We start from the raw sequence: 12,227 nt of genomic DNA, 5'->3' as shown, positions 1-12,227 counted from the left end.
AAAAAAACGGTCTTGAGATATTCTTTGACCTAGTCTTGACCTTTAGGAGTCTTGTTCAGTGGTGGTCAGGAATCAGTCCTCCTTACCTTGGCCATATCTGAGTACTTAACACCTGGTACTTCTGGGCTCTCCTGGTAGGGATTTTAGTTCTGGAATATGACCGCACTGGAAGATAATGGGTCCCTGGTAGCTGCACGTTTGATTCTTCTCAAATCTTTGGCAGTTAATATGCCTCTTTCTCAACACGTTTCATGGGACCCTGTTGCCTTTTTGCAACAAAACATTTGACGGTTCTGTGAACACGCCTCAATATATCTTTTTGACTTTTCAGAGTCAGGTAAATATTTTTTGGACCATTTTGCCTGAGTAAAAGAAGCTCCCTATTGATTATGCACACCTTGACATAGGGTGTTGATCTCTTTAGGCCACACCATGCCTCATTACACAAATACACATCACCTGATATGTTTTAGGGTCCTTCACAGGGCTTTCTACCTGGCGGAGTCCGTTTTGCTCAGCCGGGATCGATTTGCTGATCCCCGCTGAGCAGGCGGATGACAGGTCCGTCTCCACTTACTTTGCAGAGACAGACCTGTCAGATCCCGCTCTATTCTATGGGAGAACAGATGAAAAATAGGGTTCCCGTCCGTCTATATTACACGGACAGGATTGGATTGCAGCAGGTGTCCGCGGACAAGTTACTGTTGACATCCGCAGCTCCATAGGAGGTACATGGAGCATCCAATCAGGTACGCCTGAGCCTGAAAAACTGATAGGTGGACCTGATCAGAAAGCCTGTGTGAAAGGGCTCTTAATCCAATAAGCATTCAAATTTATACAGCTTGCAGTTGGACAATATGCATAAACATGATGATTTGGTCGAAACACTCACTTGCCTAATAAATGTGCACACAGTGTAAATAGATATATTTTCCTATCCCATTTACTGGTTTTAAAAACTTTTTTTTACATTTCCTCAGTTACTTCCTGGTTTCCAGGCCTAGGTAAATTAGGTCATACATCCCAGAGTCTGCAGGAGAGAGAAGGGGTTCTCCCAGCTAACCACGCCCTCCTGCCTGCATGTGTGCCCCAAGGGCAGATGGATTCTAGGAAGTAATACTACATTAATCATCTGCCCTTAGCACAGACGGCCACGCCAGAAATGCTAGGGGGTGTAAGTGATTTCTCAGCAAAATAAAGCATAGGGACATGGATGGATGAGGACGGTTGCTTTGAATAATAAACACAAATTAAATATAGCTTGCAGTCTGTGGAGCTAGTTCCAGTTTAACTACTAAAGCTTTAAGCCCTTCATGACCAGGCCATTTTTTACGGCACTGTTACTTGACAATTGAGCAGTCGTGCAACATTGTACCCAAATAAAATTTATGTATTTTTCCCCCCACAAATAGAGCTTTGTTTTGGTGGTATTTGATCACCTCTGCGCTTACTTTTTTTGCTCAAAAAAAAAAAAAAAAAAAAAACCCAACAATTATGAAGAAAGATAATATACGGTATATACAAACCCAATTCCAAAAAAGTTGGGACACTGTACAAATGGTGAGTAAAAAAGGAATGGACTAATTTACAAATCTCATAAACTTATATTTTAGTCACAATATAATATAGATAACATGTCAAGCATTTTGAAATGCCATGCCAACTATTGGCACATTTTGTATTTCATGAGAGCTACACATTACAAAAAAGTTGGGACGGGTAGCAATAAGAGGCCAGAAAAGTTAAATGTACATATATAGAAGAGCTGGAGGACCAATTTGCAACTCATTGGGTCAATTGGCAACATGATTGGGTATAAAAAGAGCCTCTCAGAGTGGCAGTGTCTCCCAGAAGTCAAGATGGGTAGAGGATCACCAATTCCCCCAATGCTGCGGCGAAAAATAGTGGAGCAATATCAGAAAGGAGTTTCTCAGAGAAAAATTGCAAAGAGTTTGGAGTTATCATCATCTACAGTGCATAATATCCAAAGATTCAGAGAATCTGGAACAATCTCTGTGCGTAAGGGTCAAGGCCAGAAAACCATACTGGATGTTACATAGTTACATAGTTAGTGAGGTTGAAAAAAGACATCAGTCCATCCAGTTCAACCTATGATGCGTGTGTGTGTTTGCTATTAACCGTACATTGTATACCCCTGTATGTTGTGGTCTTTAAGGTGTCCATCTAATAGTTTTTTGAAACTATCAATGCTCCCTGCTGATATGACTGCTTGTGGAAGAGAATTCCACATCCTTACCGTTCTTACAGTGAAGAACCCCTTACGCACTTTAAGGTTAAACCGCCTTTCCTCTAGTTTTAGTGAGTGGCCACGTGTCTTATTGTATCTCCTTTCTCTGAATAGTTTGTTCCTTATGCTCGGGTCACCAGTACAGTATTTGTACATTGATATCATATCCCCCCTCAATCGTCTTTTCTCCAGAGAGAAAAGGTTCAGGGCTTGTAGTCTTTCCACATAGCTGATGTCCTCCATTCCCCTAATTATTTTTGTTGCCCTTCTCTGGACTTTCTCCAGTTCCAGCACATCCTTCCTGAGGACCGGTGCCCAGAACTGGACAGCATACTCCAGATGTGGCCGGACCAGAGTCTTGTAGATTGGGAGAATAATCTATTTCTGGAGTGAATCCCCTTTTTTATACATCCCAGTATTCTGTTGGCTTTGCTTGCGGCGGCTTGGCATTGCATGCCACTGCCAAGCTTGTTGTCTACCAGTACCCCCAAGTCCTTTTCCATCCTAGACTCACCCAGAGATTCCCCCCCTAGTGAGTAGCTTGCTTTCTGGTTTCTGGCCCCCAAGTGCATTACTTTACACTGCTCGTGATCTTCAGGCCCTTAGACGGCACTGCATCACATACAGGAATGCTACTGTAATGGAAATCACAACATGGGCTCAGGAATACTTCCAGAAAACATTGTCGGTGAACACAATCCACCGTGCCATTCACCGTTGCCTTCTAAAACTCTATAGGCCAAAAAAGAAGCCATATCTAAACATGATCCAGAAGCGCAGGTGTTTTCTCTGGGCCATTTAAAATGGACTGTGGCAAAGTGGAAAACTGTTCTGTGGTCAGACGAATCAAAATTTGAAGTTATTTTTGGAAAACTGGGACATCATGTCATCTGGACTAAAGAGGACAAGGACAACCCAAGTTGTTATCAGCGCTCAATTCAGAAGCCTGCATCTCGGATGGTATGGGGTTGCATGAGTGCGTGTGGCATGGGCAGATTACACATCTGGAAAGGCACCATCAATGCTGAAAGGTATATCCAAGTTCTAGAACAACATATGCTCCCATCCAGACATCGTCTCTTTCAGGGAAGACCTTGCATTTTCCAACATGACAATGCCAGACCACATACTGCATCAATTACAACATCATGGCTGTGTAGAAGGATCCGGGTACTGAAATGGCCAGCCTGCAGTCCAGATCTTTCACCCATAGAAAACATTTGGTGCATTATAAAGAGGAAGATGTGACAAAGAAGACCTAAGACACTTGAGAAACTAGAAGCCTGTATTAGACAAGAATGGGACAACCTTCCTATTCCTAAACTTGGGCAGCTTGTCTCCTCAGTCCCCAGACTAGGGCTGCAACTAACGATTATTTTCATAAATCGATTAGTTGGCGAATATTGTTTCGATTAATCGACAAAAAAAAAAAAAAAAAAAAAAAAAAAAAGGTTGTGTATAATTTAGTTAATATTCTTGGATATCTATATGCAGTGGTAAATATTAGTATCAAGCTATATTTGGATATTTAATCTACTCTGAGACAGATCTATGTATTAGAGGTTTACATGTGGTACATATCAGACTCCAAGATCAATATTTTTAAAAGATCTAAAAACACTGTTTTGCAAATTTTCAGACCGGATTGGTATATAATATTCATGATAGACTCCCTTATTAATAATAGGCAGGTAGTTTGATACAAGCTCCCAGCGCCTGCTGTCACTTATGCTGGCCATACACAAACTACTTTTTTTAAGAACATTTTTAAAAAAAAACATTCATCCGATTTTTCTAACCATTAGTGGGGTCTATTCAGTGTTCGTTGTCAACCACAGTGACAGGAAAATTTGAAGGAGCAGAATAGAAAACTTCTCGATCAAATTATTCTTCAAAATAGTGTATGTCGTTTTCGCTCAGAAGTTATATTCATTTTAAAATTTAATGTTAAAAGCAAGTGGAATTTTCAAACAACACTCGTCCATTCAACGAATATACAAATAGGTTTTGTACAAATATAGATGGAAAATATTTCCATACAAAAATCCAATACATGTATGGGCGGCAGAAGACATTTAGTAGCAGCAGCTTGCTTTTTTTTTTTTAAATCACCTGTCATGATGGGGTTAAAATTTTTTATTATATATATAGCCTTTTATAGTAAAAAAAAAAAAAAAGAACAGCAGATAATCGCTACTGTAATTATAATTTCTACTGTGAAACAGTGAAAGTATTATATCTTGTATCATGTGTATGTATATAAAAAAATATGCCCAGAAGTCAGATATGCAGGATATTTTCACTGGGAGTCAGACATGAAGCTATAAGAAGAGTGAAAGGGGGAAATAACATTTTTATATTAAAGTAGTACTAAAAGCTGAGACTTTTTTTCATGGATATAATCATTTTAAATATAATGCACAATACTAGTAAACTTTTACTTTAAATTTAATTGTAATGCCTTATATCGTATCTAGTCTATCGGCCTCCACCTTTTCTGGGTTCAGATGCTGTTCTTCACTGCACAGAGCCCTTAATCCCGGTTCACATTTCTGCGTTGCGGGAATGCTGCGAATATACAGCGTGTTCCCGCATCGGCGATAAGCAGGGGGTGTCGATTAAAAGTTAACGACACCCCACAGTGCCCTGGGCCGACAGGTTGCCCAGGACTCCACCCCAGCCCTACAGGCTGGCATCCGTGGTAATCACCGTCCACACCAACGGACGGAAGGACTTGCCTTCTGCCACCGACGGGGACTGGAGCCACCACAGAAGAGCCAATCTGGTCTGACGACTAAAGGAGACACTCAGATCCAGGGACAAAGGCAGTCTGTCCCACCTCGCCAGGATCTCCGTCTGGAGAGCCCGCATGTGAAACTGAGCAAAGGGCATCGCCTCGAAGGCTGACACCATCAACCCCAGAGACCTCATACAGGTCCTGAGTGACAAGGACGGGTTGTCCCTGAGGGACCTGATCTCGTCCTGCAAGGTCCGGAGCTTGTCCTCCGGCAAGAACACCTTTGCCTGAGCAGAGTCCAGAATCATTCCCAGATAGGGAAGACGAACCGATGGAGACAACATGGATTTCTGAACGTTGATGGTCCATCCGAACTCTTGGAGCGTCTGTACCGTGGTGGACAGATCGCGCACCAGGTGCTGGCTGGCCCGTGCCCTCAGAAGGAGATCGTCCAGATAGCCCAAGACCGCAATGCCCTGTGCCCTCAGTAGGTCCAGAACCGGCGCCAGCACCTTGGTAAAAACCCTGGGTGCCGAAGCGAGACCGAAAGGTAACGCCACACACTGGTAATGGTCCTCTGCAATAGCAAACCGAAGGTACCGCTGATGACGTTCGAAAATGGGGATGTGCAAATACGCATCCTTCAGATCTATCGAAGCCAGGAATTCCCCTGGGCTCAGAGAGGCCACCACCGAACAGAGACTCCATACGAAACTTCCGAACACGCACGAAGCAGTTCAGCGATTTTAGGTCCAGAATAGAACGCACTTTGCCCTCCTTTCTGGGCACAGTGAACAGATTTGAATAAAACCCCCGAAATCTGTCCCGATGAGGCACCGGGACAATCACCCCCTGAGCAAGAAGGTCCTGTACCGCCTGGTGCAGGTCCCGCAGACAGCCCGGAGGCAAGTGAAGATTTGAGGGAAAAAAATCTGTCCTTCGGCCTGGAAAGGAATTCGATCTTGTACCCTGATCGAATGATTTCCTGAACCCACCTGTCCGATATCCGGAGCAGCCAAGGTTGGAGGAAACCGTGCAAACGTCCCCCCACCCCTGAAATGGGTGAGGGCGCTCCTTCAGGCAGAGGTGGACTGACCCGCCGAGCCGGCATTACCCGACTTCTGCTTACCCGCCCAGGGCTTCTTCTGGTTGCCCTGGGCCTTGAAGGGCTTGTCCTTGGATTGGTTCTGAAAGGCACGAAAGGACCCCTGAGTGGATCTAGGCGCAGAACCCCGCTTGCCTCGAAAAGACTTGTTCTTCAGGTTCTGGGGCAGCATAGTGCTCTTGCCCCCAGTGACGCCTTTCACCAGGGTATCCCAACGCCTCGCCAAAAAGGCGAGAGCCAGCATAGGGAAAATCAGCAACTGTTTTCTGTGAGGACTGGTCGGCCGACCAGCTCTTCAGCCATATCAGTCGCCGGTTAAGCACCGCGACACTAGAGGCGATTCACTAAGGGGGCCTCATTCAAGGCCGCATCACACAAATGCATGACTCCTTGGTGGATCTGATCCACCATTTCAAGCCGGGCAGGCGGAACACCATCAGACACGAGATTGCTCCTAAGCATCTTAGTCCAATCAGCCACCGCCTGCGCCACCAAAATGGACGCGAAAACGGGTTTGAGCAACGAACCCGCCACCGTGTAGGAATGGCGGACTAGAGACTCCAACCGCTGATCCGTGGGATCCCGGAAAACCGGGGTATCCTCAGTAGGAACCAAGGTAGCCTTGTTTAACACGGCCACAGTGTGATCTACCTGGGGAGGCACACACCATCGTGATTCCATAGCCGGCGCAAAAGGATAAAGCAATTTGAACCGACTAGGTACCAGGAATGGACGTTTCAACAAGCGCCACATTTCATTAAGTGTAATTAAATTCAGCTGGGCAAGGAAAAACCTGCGCTGACTTGCGGGTCCTGTGCGTCCCAAATGAGGACACAACACCCGGAGGACAGGGCTCATCCTCCAAATGTAAGGTTTCCTTAACAGAAACAATTAACTCATCCATGGTCGCCCGTTCTTCAGGTGACCCTGGGGAGGAGGTATCCACCCCCTCCACCTCAGCCTCCCCCTCAGACCCCGGGGGGTCCAAGGATGAGCGGGACCCTGAAAAGGGCACGCTCGCAGCAGCAGCCATATCCCCATCTGAATCAGAAGAGAGACAATCTGGGCCTCTTCTTTGCAGCACGTTCAGACATGAGCATTTCCATATTAGACACTAAAGTCGCCACCACAGCAGCCAAATCGGGTCGCAGCGGGGCCACAGGAGAACTGGGAATCCCCACCAGAATGCGCAGCCCACCGCTACAGCTACAAAGACCCCAAAAGGAGAAGAGAAAACTTAGCCAGAAGCGATAATACAGAGGAAAATTGAGAGCGATAACCTGCAGAGCCCGCAGAGTGTTGCTACCGATGTCCTGCTGCAGATGGAAAGGAAGTGCTGCTGAAAGTAGGCTGAACTATGACTGCTAGACTTAGGGAAAATGGCTGCCCCATAGGAATGCATTGGAGGCTACGCCAAAATGGCCGCCGAACATGCGGTTGGACCGATCGTCCATCTCCCACAAAATGGCTGCGGCGGATGGCGCCAAAATAGCATGCAGTATCGCCCCCAGGGAAGCTACACATGCCTGCCCATATCCAAGATGGCGGACCGCACGAATACACACCGCTGCGGTCGCCACACAAAAAAACGTCTGCATCCCCAACAATGCACCGAAGTGACACAGGGAAGGGGACCACCAGAAAACATACAGTATCTTCACAAGCGATCCCCACAGGGACCGCATGGGGAGTCACACAGGCACAGACATGGGGAACACACAGCAACACAGACTGCCACCCCAGACAGAGGCCCCACACAGAAGTACTTACCTGTACCAGATGGTGTGGGGAGCCTCTATGCACGGAAAACCTCTGTCCTCATCTGAGGAAGGGACATGACACTGCAGCATCGCAGATGTCCTGTGAGGTAGCCACCTCACGGCTGCATCCCTGCAGCGAGCAGGGATGGGTCATTCGTAATGCCAGGGCGAACCATAGCTGAACGCTCGATGGGGGGGCTGGGGGTCCATCTGACCCTTCTGCCCTGGAGAACCAGGGCGGTCAGTCCGAATCCCAGCACCGCATGATCCATCTTCATCCGAAGAAACGACTAACACTAAAAGCTGACAAAATAAACAGCCAGTAAAGTAAGAAAAAAAACTGACATTTTCAAAGAAAATCAAAGAAAAGATTAGGAAGGCTGAGATTGAAGCCCCAGCACAGGGAAGCCCGACTACTCCTGACGCTAGGCAGACTAAAACTGAGTTGGGAGTGGTCGTGCAGGGGGGTATTGACCAGATGGGACAGCCCCCATGGGTGTGTATATGCTAATGCCTTTTGTCTTTTGACTAAGTCTATATGCCTAGCTACTCCTGTGGAGCGGAAGTCAATACCCAACAGTGATGACTTAGAGGCGGCGGCGACTGTCGGAGGACGTAAGAGAAAAATTAAAATTTATCAATTTAGGCCAATATGTATTCTGCCACAAATTTTTGGTAAAAAAAAAAAAAGTCCCGGTGGCGTGGAGTCAGGCGAGGAAGATGGTCGCGTAAGCCAGACACTCTCCTTGGCCACCTGGGACTTCTCTCCCTAACACCATCCTCCGTCACCCGAGCTGCCCCTCAAGAGCACCCGGACACTGCCGCAGATGTCGCAGCCAAAGAAGGAACCCCCACAGCTCAACAAGCTGGAGGGTTTCTCCTTCCCGCACGCCGCAGGACTACAACAAAATGGCCGGACACTGTCATCACCAAGAGGCGCCAGAGAAGGAGCCCGCAACGGTCACCAACTGAGGTAAGTGGCTAATCCAGATAGTGAGGGCTCTTCAGGAACCTCTTCCCCGGTCTCTCCATCCTCCAGGAGCCCTGGTAAGGCGCAACTATGCCGGGACTCCCCCTGGAAACGAGCAGGTACTTACTATGGAGCTAGGCCCTGTACTACAGCCCCATGCAGACCTTGTATCTGACCTGCAAGACCCCATAGCAAACTTTCCAATGGGGGGGGGGGGGGTGATAGGGGCAAACTGTCTTTGATACGTGGAAAATATAGGCTATGTGGGACTTTAAGTGAGACACCAGCAGGTAATGCCCAGCATTTCCATCCCTGTATCAGAAAAACTGAAAGTTGAAAGGATTAAAAGAAGAGGTGCACTGAAGCCAGCCAGCCCCCAGTCTGATGTACTCTCCCTCCAGTCTGCCACCAACCAAGTAGATCTGTCTCATGATATAAATAAACAGGGGTTTAGTTGACACGCATTTGCAAACGCATGTGTAAGCTGCAAGGCCACTACACGGCACCCTGTGTTACCTGCAGTCCTAACACTTTCTATTTGAAGTGTCTCCACAATGGAAGCACATGGCTGCTAATGGATAGATGGGAGACAGGTGGATGTTGTAGATCGCTATTAGATTTTTGATATATTCAACCAGTCATAGATGGGAGCAGGTTGGGGGGAGGTTTGGGCTGCCTCCCTTCCACCTGTCTCCCATCTATCCATTAGCAGCCATGTGCTTCCATTGTGGAGACACTTCAAATAGAAAGTATTAGGACTGCAGGTAACACAGGGTGCCGTGTAGTGGCCTTGCAGCTTACACATGCTTTTGCAAATGCTTGTAAACTTAACCCCTGTTTATTTATATCATGAGACAGGTCTACTTGGTTGGTGGCAGACTGGAGGGTGAGTACATCAGACTGGGGGCTGGCTGACTTCCATGCACCTCTGCTAATCCTTTCAACTTTCAGTTTGACTGTCTCTGATACAGTCCTGAAAAATATGCTTCTATCCCCGAGATCCTCCATCCACTCCGATATCAGGCACTGCATGCAACAAGTGAAGCAGCACCTCCATGACCACAATGCTCTCAATCAGGGGCCTTAGGCCCCTTTCACACTTATGCCACGCAATTTTACCGCAATTTCGCCGTGACTTTGCCGCAATTTTGAAAGCAATGGCAAGGCTATATGCCTCAAAACGCATTCAAATCGTGGCAAAGTAGTGCAGGAACTACTTTGAAGTCGGTGCGACTTCAAAACGCACTGATATGAATGGGGCTCATTGAAAATAATGGAAAACAACTTGTCATGCGATCCAAAATCGCGGGACAAGTCGCACTAGTGTGAATGGGGCCTTAAAGTGATTGTAAAGTCTTTTTTTTTTATAAAAAAAACATGGGATACTCACCTGTTCTGTTCAGTAGTTTATCACAGGGCAGCCCAGGGCTTCAGCAAAATGGAAGCCTCCAGCAAGTAGCAGTAGGAACAATGCTGGAGGCAATTTACAGTGCCCACAAAATTTTGGTGGCATGATTTTTCATGTGGAATGCATGTTCCTTGCTAAATAACATTTTTTATTAAGTCGTTACGGCTCAAGTTAAGCACACCAGTATAAAAGGGCCCAAAGGCTTTAATAAATAGAATCTGACTTTGCTCTGAGCTCACTTTCTGCTTGTTTGTTCCAGATTCGTAATTTAAAAGAAAACCAGACAGCCCGGCAACTAGCATTTTTACAAATAAAGTTAGCAATTGAAGCTGGCATTATTCTGTTATGGCAGGATTTCTGTTTAACAAGCCCAAGTTTTAAAAATGCCTAAATAAACATACGAACACCTAAAACAGCGTTAATCTTCCAATTTCTGTGTGGCCAGAGTCAGTGACTGATGGTTATTTTTTTTCCCCACTTGCACCATCCCCATTCTCATACACCTACCGTAATTATTTCTTCATCACAGTCCTCATGATGAAATCCTGCAATTCTCCAATCCAGACAAAAAGTTGACCCTTAGTGCATTCTAGTTAGTCCAAACATTTCTAAGTGCTGAAGAGCTTCTATGCTCAAGTGCAGGGTGGCTTTTAGTGCTCCAAGGCAACGAGATGACAAGTGCAAGTTAAGAAAAGAAGAGGAGGTCTCCGCTTCCAGTGCAAACAAATCCTTTATTCAGCGTTCTGCCATTAAACCTGTAGACAAAAAAAAAAAATTAGGAAAAATAAGCAGACAATTAAAAAAAAAAAAGGCAAAAAACATGTCTATTTTATGATAAGCAGTTACAAAAAAAAAAAAAAAAAAAAAAAAAAAATTTGACGTCAATTTAACACTTCCCTGACCAAAGAGTAATTACTCTGCAAGCAGAGATGAGCTCAGGCCATTTTAATATCCCACTCCAGGAAGCTGCCATTGCACACGGCCAATCATAAGTCAGGGCTTGACAAATTTGCTTTTAATCTAGGACCAAGCCAAAAAACGTAGGAGCCAGTTTTTTTTTTTTTTTTTTTAAACAAAAAGTTTAAAGGTAGAACATGTAACATGTTCCCAAAGGTGAACTCATTCTTTAACCCTTTTGCTGCTAGAGCCATTTTTTGTGTTTTTTTTTTTTTTTTTTGCACACATGAAAAAAAATAAAATAAATAAAACGTTCGATCTGAATATTACCATAAAACCCTCAGAACATTATTTTCTGACACCCTAGAGAATAAACTACTCTTAGTCCCATTTTTTGGTCACAGGATATTACCGCAAAAGGTAAAAAACATAAAAAAAAAAAAAAAAAAAAAAGATTTTGGGGGAAGGGGGGGGGGGGGGGACAAAAACGCAATAAAATGACCCAATTTTGTGGTAAAATATAAAAGCTGAGGTTGCACCAAGTAAAAGATACATACCAAACATGTCAAACCCTAAATATGCATGCGCCATTGTTCATCAGAAAGGGGACAAGAAGTCTATGTGATGATTTTTTTGATGATAGATTCTCTTTTATACCACATTATCAGGGTCTAAAAGACTCTGCATGTCTCCCCTGCACTCCATTGAATGTAATGCACATCGCACTGCATTACAATCTTTCCTGGTCTTGATGGCTGGGAAAATGGTCAATGGAAACCTGGAAGCCCTCTACGCTGCAGCACCCTCTATGCCAGTTCCGGGCCTGCAAATGGGCAAGCGGAGCCCAGGATACACACGGCACGCGTGGAAGCTTTAGGGTGGCAGCTGAGGCGCCAGCAAGCAATTTCTTGTCATCATGCTGACCTGGGATTTGTCAAGCCCTGTCATAAGTGAGCAAGGCATTTCCCACTCCACGCATATACATGGGGCAAAAACAAACCAAAATAGCATTGGAAATCATGCAACTTTGGAGAAGTGTTAATGTGAATGGAGCCTTACTAGAGTAGAGAATATTCACTTTCAAAAGGAAATTTACACCTCT

The 12,227-nt window shown here is 45.4% G+C and overlaps 1 protein-coding gene across 1 annotated transcript in view; it reads right to left on the bottom strand.

The window, feature by feature from the left end:
* The window catches only part of SOCS5 (suppressor of cytokine signaling 5), a 56,678-nt gene extending 45,697 nt beyond the window's left edge, over window positions 1-10,981 (bottom strand). Inside the window, exon 1 of the mRNA XM_082252479.1 lies at window positions 10,736-10,981. The gene's annotated coding sequence lies outside the window, so the exon portion shown is untranslated. The remainder of the gene's footprint in view (window positions 1-10,735) is intronic.
* Window positions 10,982-12,227: the final 1,246 nt, after the last annotated feature.

This window comes from Pelophylax lessonae (genome assembly GCF_965119305.1).
Source record: "Pelophylax lessonae genome assembly, chromosome: 3".
NCBI lineage: Eukaryota > Metazoa > Chordata > Amphibia > Anura > Ranidae > Pelophylax > Pelophylax lessonae.
Note: the sequence above shows the minus strand (reverse complement) of the source record. Positions and strands in the feature narration are given on the sequence as shown.